A 12,915-nucleotide genomic window follows, 5' to 3' on the forward strand; every position below is an offset into this window, starting at 1 on the left:
CGTTATCGATTTGGCATGTAGCCTACACCACAACAAAAGGATTTTGTCTTCAGCAAGGTGAAAAATCATGGAGTTAAGAATAAGCTTACCGCCATCTGAAAAATCTACTAAATTTGTAATTTATTTTCTGATTTTCAGAATCATCAGATTTTGCATTTACTTCCGTTCACGAGTGCACCCCACAGTTAGTGAAAAAAATAATGAAAATAAAGCGAATTTTATCTACAGGAGCAAAAAAAGCATTCTTTTATCAACTGTTTCTTGCCGAAACTGCAGACTCTACAATTGCAGATTTGAAAATATTTTTTATAAAAACAGTATAGAAGGTGCCATATATTGACAATCTATTCAACTAACACGCACAACAGCTGTTGCAGTTTTTTGATTCTTTACAAAACCGTAGTGTGTCATGCGACTTCTGTCATACACGTCGATGTAAAGAATTTAGAAGGTGTCATTATTGATAATCTAATTTTACTATAATGCACAACAGCAGTGAAAGTTGCTTACTTTCTTTAACCAAGTGTTGTATACTGCATGAATAAACTGAATTACATCAATATTCACCATCACAATAAACACCATTTACTTTTATAGCTTAATATATTTAACTTTCAATTCTTCATTACTTCACAGCATTTGCAACGTTACATTGTATTTGTACCTCTGATAATCTCAGTCTACATCGCCAGCAATGGTAAAAGAAATATTTACTGCCAGGAATATTTATTTCTTATTAATCTTTCTTAACAAATAAGTAATTATATACAAAACAAAGACTTCTTTCTTCCATATTTCGTGTTTCCATGATGCCACAGGGCACACATGCAGACCATATTCAATCCCACAGAAATCAATTTACAAAATGTTTCACAATTCTGTTTATTGCGATTGTATGATCAATAAATGGTGGTTGTACAACAATTAAACAATATGTTATTTCCAATATGTTACTCGGAGAGGCGAATGTTTACCTCTGTTTTGATTCCATCCAACTAGAAGAAATAGGCAATGTTCAGTTGTACCACAAAGAATTCTTGAACACTTTAAATCCATTTGGTTTACCACCTTATCAACTGTTTTACAAAATGCTACTATTATGTTTATTAGAAATCTTAACACTAATCAGGGATTGATTAATGTTGCAAAATGAGTGGTTACTCATTTAGGTGAGTACATCATCTCTGTTTAATTCATTGGCTCTAATAAAACTTTACTAATCCCCACAATAACCTCACACCTTTGTATCCAAGCATTTCTTAAAAGTAGCATTCACTATGATCATTAACAAACCACAAGGCCAGATGCTTCAAAATGCAGGATTGTATTTACCAAAACCTGTTTTTCATATGAACTGTTATATATGGCTTTCACACATTATTGACATTTATGTTTGTGCTAAAGACATGCAGAGCCAAAAAGTAAACAGTGATCACATTATGACTACTGACAGATTAGATTAGATTAGATTAATACTAGTTCCATGGATCATGAATACGATATTTCGTAATGATGTGGAACGAGTCGAATTTTCTAATACATGACATAATTAGGTTAATTTAACAACATACTTAAGTTAATATAACAACTTTATTTTTTGTGTTTTTTGTTTTTCTTTATTTTTTATTTTTATTTTTTTTCTCTTTTTTCTTAATTTATATCTAAAAATTCCTCTATGGAGTAGAAGGAGTTGTCATTCAAAAATTATTTTAATTTCTTCTTAAATACTTGTTGGTTATCTGTCAGACTTTTGATGCTATTTGGTAAGTGACCAAAGACTTTAGTGCCAGTATAATTCACCCCTTTCTGTGCCAAAGTTAGATTTAATCTTGAATAGTGAAGATCATCCTTTCTCCTAGTATTGTAGTTATGCACACTGCTATTACTTTTGATTTGGGTTTGGTTGTTAATAACAAATTTCATAAGAGAGTATATATACTGAGAAGCTACTGTGAATATCCCTAGATCCTTAAATAAATGTCTGCAGGATGATCTTGGATGGACTCCAGCTATTATTCTGATTACACGCTTTTGTGCAATAAATACTTTATTCCTCAGTGATGAATTCCCCCAAAATATGATGCCATATGAAAGCAACGAGTGAAAATAGGCGTAGTAAGCTAATTTACTAAGATGTTTATCACCAAAATTTGCAATGACCCTTATTGCATAAGTAGCTGAACTCAAACGTTTCAGCAGATCATCAATGTGTTTCTTCCAATTTAATCTCTCATCAATGGACACACCTAAAAATTTGGAATATTCTACCTTAGCTATATTCTTCTGATTAAGGTCTATATTTATTAATGGCGTCATACCATTCCCTGTACGGAACTGTATGTACTGTGTCTTATCAAAATTCAGTGAGAGTCGGTTTACAAGGAACCACTTAGTAATTTTCTGAAAGACAGTATTGACAATTTCATCAGTTAATTCTTGTTTGTCAGGTGTGATTACCATACTTGTATCATCAGCAAAGAGAACTAACTTTGCCTCTTCATGAATATAGAATGGCAAGTCATTAATATATAATAAGAACAACAAAGGACCCAAGACTGACCCTTGTGGAACCCCATTCTTGATAGTTCCCCAGTTTGAGGAATGTGCTGATCTTTGCATGTTACGAGAACTACTTATTTCAACTTTCTGCACTCTTCCAGTTAGGTACGAATTAAACCATTTGTTCACTGTCCCACCCATGCCACAATACTTGAGCTTGTCTAGCAGAATTTCATGATTTACACAATCAAAAGCCTTTGAGAGATCACAAAAAATCCAAATGGGTGGTGTTTGGTTATTCAGATCATTCAAAATTTGACTGGTGAAAGCATATATGGCATTTTCTGTTGAAAAACCTTTCTGGAAACCAAACTGACATTTTGTGAGTACTTCATTTTTACAGATATGTGAAGCTACTCTTGAATACATTACTTTCTCAAAATTTTTGGATAAAGCTGTTAGAAGGGAGATTGGACGGTAATTGTTGACATCAGATTTATCCCCCTTTTTATGCAAAGGTATAACAATAGCATATTTCAGTCTATCAGGGAAAATGCCCTGTTCCAGAGAGCTATTACACAGGTGGCTGAGAATCTTACTTATCTGTTGAGAACAAGCTTTTAGTATTTTGCTGGAAATGCCATCAATTCCATGTGAGTTTTTGCTTTTAAGCAAGTTTATTATTTTCCTAATTTCAGAGGGAGAAGTGGGTGAGATTTCAATTGTATCAAATTGCATAGGCATGGCCTCTTCCATTAACAGCCTAGCATCTTCTAATGAACACCTGGATCCTACTATATCCACAACATTTAGAAAATGATTATTAAAAATATTTTCAACTTCTGACTTTTTGTTCGTAAAGTTTTCATTCAATTTGATGGTAATACTGTCTTCCTCTGCTCTTGGTTGACCTGTTTCTCTTTTAATAATATTCCAAATTGTTTTAATTTTATTATCAGAGTTGCTGATTTCAGACATGATACACATACTCCTGGATTTTTTAATAACTTTTCTTAATATAACACAGTAGTTTTTATAATTTTTGATAGTTTCTGGGTCACTACTCTTTCTTGCTGTCAGATACATTTCCCTTTTCCGGTTACAAGATATTTTTATACCCTTAGTGAGCCATGGTTTGTTACAAGGTTTCTTACGAGTATATTTAACTATTTTCTTGGGGAAGCAGTTTTCAAATGCATTTACAAAAATGTCATGAAATAAATTATATTTTAAATTGGCATCAGGTTCACGGTACACCTCATCCCAGTCTAACTGCTGTAGGCTTTCCCTGAAATTAGCAATTGTTAAATCGTTGACTGAACGTACTACTTTGGAGGACTGTTTAGTATTGCTGAATGGAGCTATGTCATATATTGTAACTAGCTGTGCACCATGATCAGAAAGACCATTCTCAACAGGCTGAGCATTTATCTGGTTAAACTTATCTTGGTCTATAAAGAAGTTATCTATCAGTGAGCTGCTATCCTTTACCACCCGAGTAGCAAAATCAATAACAGGTGTCAAATTGAAAGAACCGAGTAATACTTCAAGGTCATTTTTCCTATTACCCTCTTTCAGAGAATCTACATTGAAGTCCCTACAAATAATAATTTGCTTCCTCCTGTCTGACAGATAGCACAAGAAGGAGTCCAAATTTTTCAGAAACAGATGAAAATTTCCTGATGGGACCTATATACAGTTACAATTATAAATGTGCCTTTATTTAATTTAAGCTCACAGGCACATGCTTCTATATGTTTCTCTACACAAAACTTTTTTGTTTCTATACTTTTTGCACAATGATAACTTTTGACATACATGGCAACTCCTCCTTTCTCCATATTTTCTCTCATTACATGTGCAGAGAGCTTATATCCACTTACATTTACCTTATCCATATCAGTAACAATGTGATGCTCAGACAGGCATAGTATATCTATTTCATTCTCAGCTTCTAAATCTTCTAAACAAACCAGAAGCTCATCTACTTTATTCTTTAAACTCCCAATATTTTGATGAAATATACTTGCATTATTTTTAATTATACTTTTATGAGAACCTTTCCTTATTCTAACATTTGCAGTACTCTCCTGTCTGAGTTTCTCATTGTGCTTAGGCCTAGTTCCTATACCAGTGGTCACATGGTGTTCAGAGAGGCAGATTGTGTCAACTGGGTTGGGTGACTTTAATTCATCAATGCAATTACCTAGGACTGAGATACAACTTGGTGGAGATAAAATCTCTGGTGATTGGTGAAAATTTATAATTGATAGCTGTGATTGGTGATCAAATGTGCTAGAATTGTGCTGTTTAATTTCTTTCCTAAACTGAAGATTTGTTTCAATCCTGACCTCTCGTAGAACTTGACATCTTTCTGTTTTACCTATCATAAAAAAGGTGCTGCTCCAACACCTGTAACCACTGGTATTTTACCATTCATGGCTGTGCCTCCCCCCCCCCCCTTAAATTTCCTGCTACTACCCCAGCCAGTTTCCCCTTCCCTTTCCTGTTGAGATGTAGGCCGTGCCTGGTACAGTCCCACCTACTGAGATAATCAACAGGAACCACACCAATATGAGCCCCCACTCCCGACCCAAGCAGCCGTTCCAACTCCAAATTAACTCTCCCAACAGAAGAATTCCAATGAGGCCGGTCATGGCGTCTCAGGACAGATACAAATTCAACATTGGTGTGTCTCGATGCCGACGCAATCTTTACCAGGTCACACTCTATACTGTACCCAGGATCTCTGTCGATGCTGTTCCCTGGCCCTCCCACAATAACCACGGTGTCTTCCCTGGTAAATCCTTTACAGAGTGAACCTAAATCCTCTGTCACCTGATCCAGACTAGCACTTGGTTTGAAAAAATTTGTGACCTGGTATTCTGGTGCTAATTCCTCCTGCAGAAGTTGGCCTACACCTCTGGCATGAGAACTGCCTAACAACAAAACTTTCTTCCTTTTCGATGACTTTCCTACATTCTTTTTCAATTTCCTATTGAAAGTTTGTTGTGTCCTGTCTACACCTACCTCTGCTTGAGGCTCATCAGTTTCTAACTGAAGCAACAGGTCAAACTTATTTTTGACATTCACCACAAAACTGTCAGACTTAGTTCTAGGCCTGTTCCTTCTGCTACCTGTTGCCACTTCCCACCTCTCTTTGCCCTTCTCCCTCCTTAACCTGTCCAGATCTTCCCTAGCCTGATCTAGCTCAGCCTGAAGGGCAGCAATTTTCCCCTCCTGTTCCACTATCTTCCTATCTCTGCTGCAAATCCTACATAACCACTGATGAGCCTGATCCACTTTCCCAACACCCACGCCACTGCAGTCCCCCCAGTGAAAAAAACTACTACATCCATCACACCAAGCCCTGGAACTAACAATTCTACGGCAAGTCAGGCACTTCTCACTCATGGCAAAAATAATACTTTAGCTAGAATAAATCAATTAAATTACCGAAAATCAAAAAAGACGTTACAAGAATTAAGCCTATTCACAAATGTATATAAGCAAGTTTCTGATTTAAAATTCCGCTGTTTTTCTGAGATCTGTATTAAAACAATGAAGGTATACGCTATTTATTATATATTTCACTCGATGGAATGAAAAAAAAGGACAATTAAACGATATACTTTAACTTTGATTCTCCAAAAACGTTACGAGAATTAGGCCTATAAACAAATGTATATAGGCAAGTTTCTGATATAAAGTTACGCTGTTTTTCTGAAATCTGTATTACAACAATGAAGTTATACGCTATTTACGGTAGTTTACTTATTTGTTACCGAGAAACTAGTTAAATTACCGTGAAACAAGAAACAAACACGTTTACAAAATTTAAGCCTAAGCGCGACTTCGCGAAGTTACGATCTTTTCGTGTTTCCTGAAAAAATACGCAAAGAAAAGTCAAACCTTTAATGGCAAGACTAAACGATACACTAATGCACGTATTTAAATTGTTGTCGGCGTTAAACTAAATTATATTCCTGTCTAAATCACTTAACTTTCTGGAAATGGTTTCTGGCGTCACTTACTCGGCGGCCATCTTGGCTTCTTGTTTTGAAAGAAATTTTCTAAAATAAAAAAGTTTTAAAAACTAAAATTAATCAGCTAAATACAGTATCTGCCTTTTGTATATTTAACAATAAATCATATTGTATATAATGACATCGGTTTTTATAATGATACTAATATTCATTACTACTATTCAAAATTATTTTATTAGAATTCATAACACTAAACAGGGATTGATTAATGGTGCAAAATTAGTGGTAACTCATTTAGGTGAGTACATCATCTGTGTTAAATTCATTGACTCTAATAAAACTGTACTAATCCCTACATTAACCCCACACCATAATTTTATTAATAATACTTGCATTTACTTATTTCTCCATTATTATATTACCTATTGTCGATTGGTCAGAAAAGAGAGCAAATTATTTGCACAGGTCAACCAGTACACTTTATTTCATTAATCAAATGCAAAAAGCAAGAAAGAAAATACTCGGGAGAAAACCGGAGAGAATTCACAAAACAAAGAGTAACACTTAAAGAAAAATGCTGGTAGATCGTCCATCACCTAGGCGCAACTGCAGTCCATACTTCCAGATAGTTGTTCGTCTGCTTGCATCGCCACACAGGCCCTCTCCTGTAGAGTGGAACTCCTAGAATGAAAGGAAACTTGCGCCAAATTATTCTGCCGGCTCTCATGTGGACTGGTGTCAGTGAGTGAGATGGCTCATTGAGTGGAGAAGTGCCTATCGACTAGTGAGCATCTGTGGCAGCTGACTCCAATGGCGATGACGGCTGGGTGCTGGGTGGAGCAGGGAGAGGTAGTCTGGTCTGCAGTGGGAGATCTAGAAGCAGGTTTCAGCTGAAGGAGAGGCTGCCATAATGCAGTGTCATTTTTCAGTAGCGGCTATGCTGGATTTACTCGTTCAGTGGAAACCCTGTTTAGCTAGATGATCATTAAGAGCATCATTGTGTGAGTGTATTTCTAAAGCTGGGAAGGGGCTGGCATAAGATGGTTGCAAGGGTGCTCTAACAACATCTGTATGGAGCATGACGTGGGTAAGGTTTTTATGAACGAAAATTGGTATATTCATTTGTGAGATACCACTGAAGGTCGGAAATTTCAAATGTAGTTCCTCATTTGCAATACCAATTAGCAAGGACATTCAGGTTGATTTTCTTGGTGCATGGAGAAAAAGTGGGACATAAGTCGCAGGATTTCGCTATACATCACTTGTGCTGCTGAAGTTCCGAAGTTGGTTTTGATTAAATCTGCAGCCTGAGCAATACCAATAACAACCAGAAGGATTTGTGACGTATTAGTGCTTACTTGAGTGTCCTTTGCCAGCATTACATCATGTTGTTGCTTGCTAGATGGTAGCTTGTGGAATGCTGATTAGTGAAACCACATAAAACATTGAAATAAGAAGATACCAATTGTTGACTCTGATCTGTCTTCACATCCGTCAAGCAATCGAACGTTGTCAAAAAGGCTCGTGCCACTGTCACTTCAAAAATATCCATAATAGGCGTGGCTTCGACCCAGCGACTAGAACTATCAATAGCCTTGAGAATATGTTTGAATCCTTGCACTGGGGATAATGACCTATGTGGACATGAGAGAAACGGCATGTGGGTCGTGAAAGGAGCCGAGGGACTTGTGAACTTCGTGTTCGACTGGCCGACTGACGATATAAGCACGACAATCATGATGTAATCCCAGGCAAACATACCTATCCTCACCATATGAATACGTGTGTTGACTGCAGTATGCGTGAGGTAGTGAATTGCATCAAAAAGCCCTTCCTACGATGCAAGGGAATGAAAGGTTATTGTCGGCTCTGAGAAACATCACACCAGATGAGGAAGTTACCTGTGGGTACTTGTTTCATCTGCATTCTAGTTGTCTGTTCTGTAAGGAACTGTTATAAGTCCTCATCCATTTCCTGTGCCACAGCTGTCTGGGTTAGATCCACTCTTGCAGAGAGCATGTTGATTCTTGAGAAGTAGTTGGCGACTACATTGTCAGTTCCTCACAGGTGACGGAAGTCGGTAGTGAACAACAAGATGAAATCAACTGGTGAAACTGCCAAGGAGAGCAGGAACTGCAAAGGTTGTTAAATGCCAACGAAACAGGTATGTGGTTTGTAAAGACAGTGAAGTGGCGTGCATTAACTTTTGTGGTCGGAAGTGTCTAATTGCTCGCAGTCGTAGGTATTACATTTAGTCTGCGTGTCAGACAACTTACGGGGAAAATAGTCGAGCGCCTGCCATGACCCTTCTACCTTATGTTGCAACAGTGTTCCTATAGCAGTCTGGCTAGCGTCTACGACCATAGGCAGTGACACTGAAGGCAGAGAGTGAGCAAGAAGGATCTGACTTAGTGGAAAGCAGACAACATTTCAGGTTTCCACGTGATTGAGCATTTTCCTCGTGAAGTGATGCTGAAAAGTGCTGTTATGAGTGGTACCTGGACCACCACTGCACATGGTAGGTGGACCAGCAGAAATTAGCCATATCTAAGAAATTGCGTAATTGGTGACAAGTTTTAAGAAGAAGAAACGACTTAAACAAGTCCACCTTCGACAATAAGGGCTTAATATATGCTGGAGTCACCCGATGTCCCAAAAGGTCCACTGTCTGTTAGCGAAGCACGCACTTGTCACTTTTTATTTTCAATCCATACTCGGAAAGCCTCTCAAAAATAGTCTGTAGGTGAATTTCATGCTCAGTAGCAGACGCAGAATTAATTAACACATCACCGAGATACGCAAAGCAGAAATTCTGGCCTTGGAGAACCTGTTCGACAAAGCTTTGCAGTGTTTAACGCTGAATGCTAACTGTACATTTATAGAAAGGCAAAAGACATGATTACAGTACTGCAGTCTTTTGTACGTCATCTGGTACTACTGAGATTTGATGATAGGCCTTTTGGAAGTCAATGATGTTTGTTGTTGTGGTCTTCAGTCCTAAGACAGGTTTGATGCAGTATATCTTGTGCAACTCTCTGGATCTCCGAGTAACTACTGCAACCTATACCCTTCTAAATCTCTTGGTCTCCCTCTACGATTTTTAGCCCCCATACTTCCCTTCAGTATTAAATTGGTGACCACTTACGTCTCAGAATGTGTTCTACCAACCTATCCCTTCTTCTAGTCGGGTTGTGTCACAATTTCTTTTCTCCCCAATTGTATTAAGCATCTCCTCATTAGTCATCCAATCTACCCATCTAATCTTCAGTATTCTTCTGTAGCTCCAAATTTCGAAAGCTACGATTCTCTTCTTTGCTAAACTGTTTATCATCCATGTTTCACTTCCATACCTGGCTACAATCCATACAAATACTTTCAGAAAAGACTTCCTCATACTTAAACCTACACTCCTGGAAATTGAAATAAGAACACCGTGAATTCATGGTCCCAGGAAGGGGAAACTTTATTGATACATTCCTGGGGTCAGATACATCACATGATCACACTGACAGAACCACAGGCACATAGACACAGGCAACAGAGCATGCACAATGTCGGCACTAGTACAGTGTATATCCACCTTTCGCAGCAATGTAGGCTGCTATTCTCCCATGGAGACGATCGTAGAGATGCTGGATGTAGTCCTGTGGAACGGCTTGCCATGCCATTTCCACCTGGCGCCTCAGTTGGACCAGCGTTCGTGCTGGACGTGCAGACCGCGTGAGACGACGCTTCATCCAGTCCCAAACATGCTCAATGGGGGACAGATCCGGAGATCTTGCTGGCCAGGGTAGTTGACTTACACCTTCTAGAGCACGTTGGGTGGCACGGGATACATGCGGACGTGCATTGTCCTGTTGGAACAGCAAGTTCCCTTGCCGGTCTAGGAATGGTAGAACGATGGGTTCGATGACGGTTTGGATGCACCGTGCACTATTCAGTGTCCCCTCGACGATCACCAGTGGTGTACGGCCAGTGTAGGAGATCGCTCCCCACACCATGATGCCGGGTGTTGGCCCTGTGTGCCTCGGTCGTATGCAGTCCTGATTGTGGCGCTCACCTGCACGGCGCCAAACACGCATACGACCATCATTGGCACCAAGGCAGAAGCGACTCTCATCGCTGAAGACGACACATCTCCATTCGTCCCTCCATTCACGCCTGTCGCGACACCACTGGAGGCGGGCATCACGATGTTGGGGCGTGAGCGGAAGACGGCCTAACGGTGTGCGGGACCGTAGCCCAGCTTCATGGAGACGGTTGCGAATGGTCCTCGCCGATACCCCAGGAGCAACAGTGTCCCTAATTTGCTGGGAAGTGGCGGTGCGGTCCCCTACGGCACTGTGTAGGATCCTACGGTCTTGGCGTGCATCCGTGCGTCGCTGCGGTCCGGTCCCAGGTCGACGGGCACGTGCACCTTCCGCCGACCACTGGCGACAACATCGATGTACTGTGGAGACCTCACGCCCCACATGTTGAGCAATTCGGCAGTACGTCCACCCGGCCTCCCGCATGCCCACTATACGCCCTCGCTCAAAGTCCGTCAACTGCACATACGGTTCACGTCCATGCTGTCGCGGCATGCTACCAGTGTTAAAGACTGCGATGGAGCTCCGTATGCCACGGCAAACTGGCTGACACTGACGGCGGCGGTGCACAAATGCTGCGCAGCTAGCGCCATTCGACGGCCAACACCGCGGTTCCTGGTGTGTCCGCTGTGCCGTGCGTGTGATCATTGCTTGTACAGCCCTCTCGCAGTGTCCGGAGCAAGTATGGTGGGTCTGACACACCGGTGTCAATGTGTTCTTTTTTCCATTTCCAGGAGTGTATATTTGATGTGAACAAATTTTTGTTCCTCAGAAACGCTTTTCTTGGCATTTTCAATCTACATTTTATATCCTCTCTGTGTTGACCATTATCAGTTATTCTGCTGCCCAAATAGTGAAACACATCTACTAATTTTAGCCTCATTTCCTAATTTAATTCCTGCAGCACCACAAGCACATTACATTGCCCTCGTTTAGTTTTTTTATGTTCATATTATATCCTCCTTTCAAGACACTGTCCATTCCATTCAACTGCTCTTCCAAGCCCTTTGCTGTCTCTGACAGAATTACAGTGTCATCAACGAACCTCAAAATTTTTATTTCTTCTCCCTAGACTTTAATTCATTCCGGAAATTTTTCTTTTGTTTCTTTTACTGCTTGCTCAATATACGGATTGAATAACATCTATGATAGTCTACAACTCTGACTCACTTCTTTCTCAACCACTGCTTCTCTTTCATGCCCCTCAACTCTTATAACTGTTGGCTGGTGTCTGTGCAAGTTGCAAATAGCCTTTCGCTCCCTGTATTTTACCCCTGCCACCGTTAGAATTTGAAAGAGAGTATTCCAGTCAACGTTGTCAAAATTTTTCTCAGAGTCGACAAATGCTGTAAATGTAGCGTTGCCCTTCCTTAACCTATCTTCTATGGCAAGTTGTTGGATCTGATGATAGGCCTTTTGGATGTCAATGAAACTAAGTATTAATGAGCTGCCAGAGTGGCCATAAAATCGTGAGTGGGCAGTAGGATAGTATTCCAGAATGATGAATGCATTAATGTGCAATAGTCCCCACAAGAACACAACGAATCGTCTTTCTTTCGAACTTGATGTAGGGGAGATGCCCAAGTGCTGTCAGAACGTCTGATAACCTCCATAGCTAGCAATCCCTCAAATTCTTTCTTTGCAGGAACACCCTTGTCAGGAACAAACCGGCAGGCTACGGCAAGCTGAAAAAGAGCGAGTGTGAGTGATATTGGGTGATGCATGTGCATATGAAAAACCTCTTTTCTCAAAATTATTTCTCTCCTTCATACCTCCTCTGTGTTACTACATATGACGTGTCACTGATCTCATTTGCAATAAGACTGCAGTTCATGCGAGGTGCCTATTTGCTTCCACCGCCCTGAGTGGAATGCATAAGTTCTAATAAGTTTTACAGCGGTTCGTGGCACGCGAGAGTAAAAGATATATAGTCGAACAAGGTATTATTTGAAGTGTATTCGCACGGAACTGACTGCGAGAAAGTAGCATTATGGCTGACGCTCTCTCTATTCTTTGAACTGAGAGAGCTTTGGTTCAGTAATAACTATTGTGAAAAGGTATAATCTAGTTTCTGATCTTAATGAATATGGACGAATGTATTATGGTTTAAGAGAGGAGGCATTGTTGCGAGACCGCAATCTTTAATTGAAAGGCATTTTTTGATTTTGTGCAAGAATAATAAACAAAATAAACCAGTTTCTCGGCAGCATAAACAAGATATGTACTGCGCAAATTATTCTCCATCTTATGGTTTCACATTTTCAAATGTTTGTGCATGCCTACGAGACATTTCTTTAGACTGTGGAAGTTCAAACCTGTAAACTTTATGCAGTCATTCATTT

The sequence above is a fragment of the Schistocerca americana genome, chromosome 8 (genome assembly GCF_021461395.2).
Source record: "Schistocerca americana isolate TAMUIC-IGC-003095 chromosome 8, iqSchAmer2.1, whole genome shotgun sequence".
In the NCBI taxonomy this organism is placed as follows: domain Eukaryota; kingdom Metazoa; phylum Arthropoda; class Insecta; order Orthoptera; family Acrididae; genus Schistocerca; species Schistocerca americana.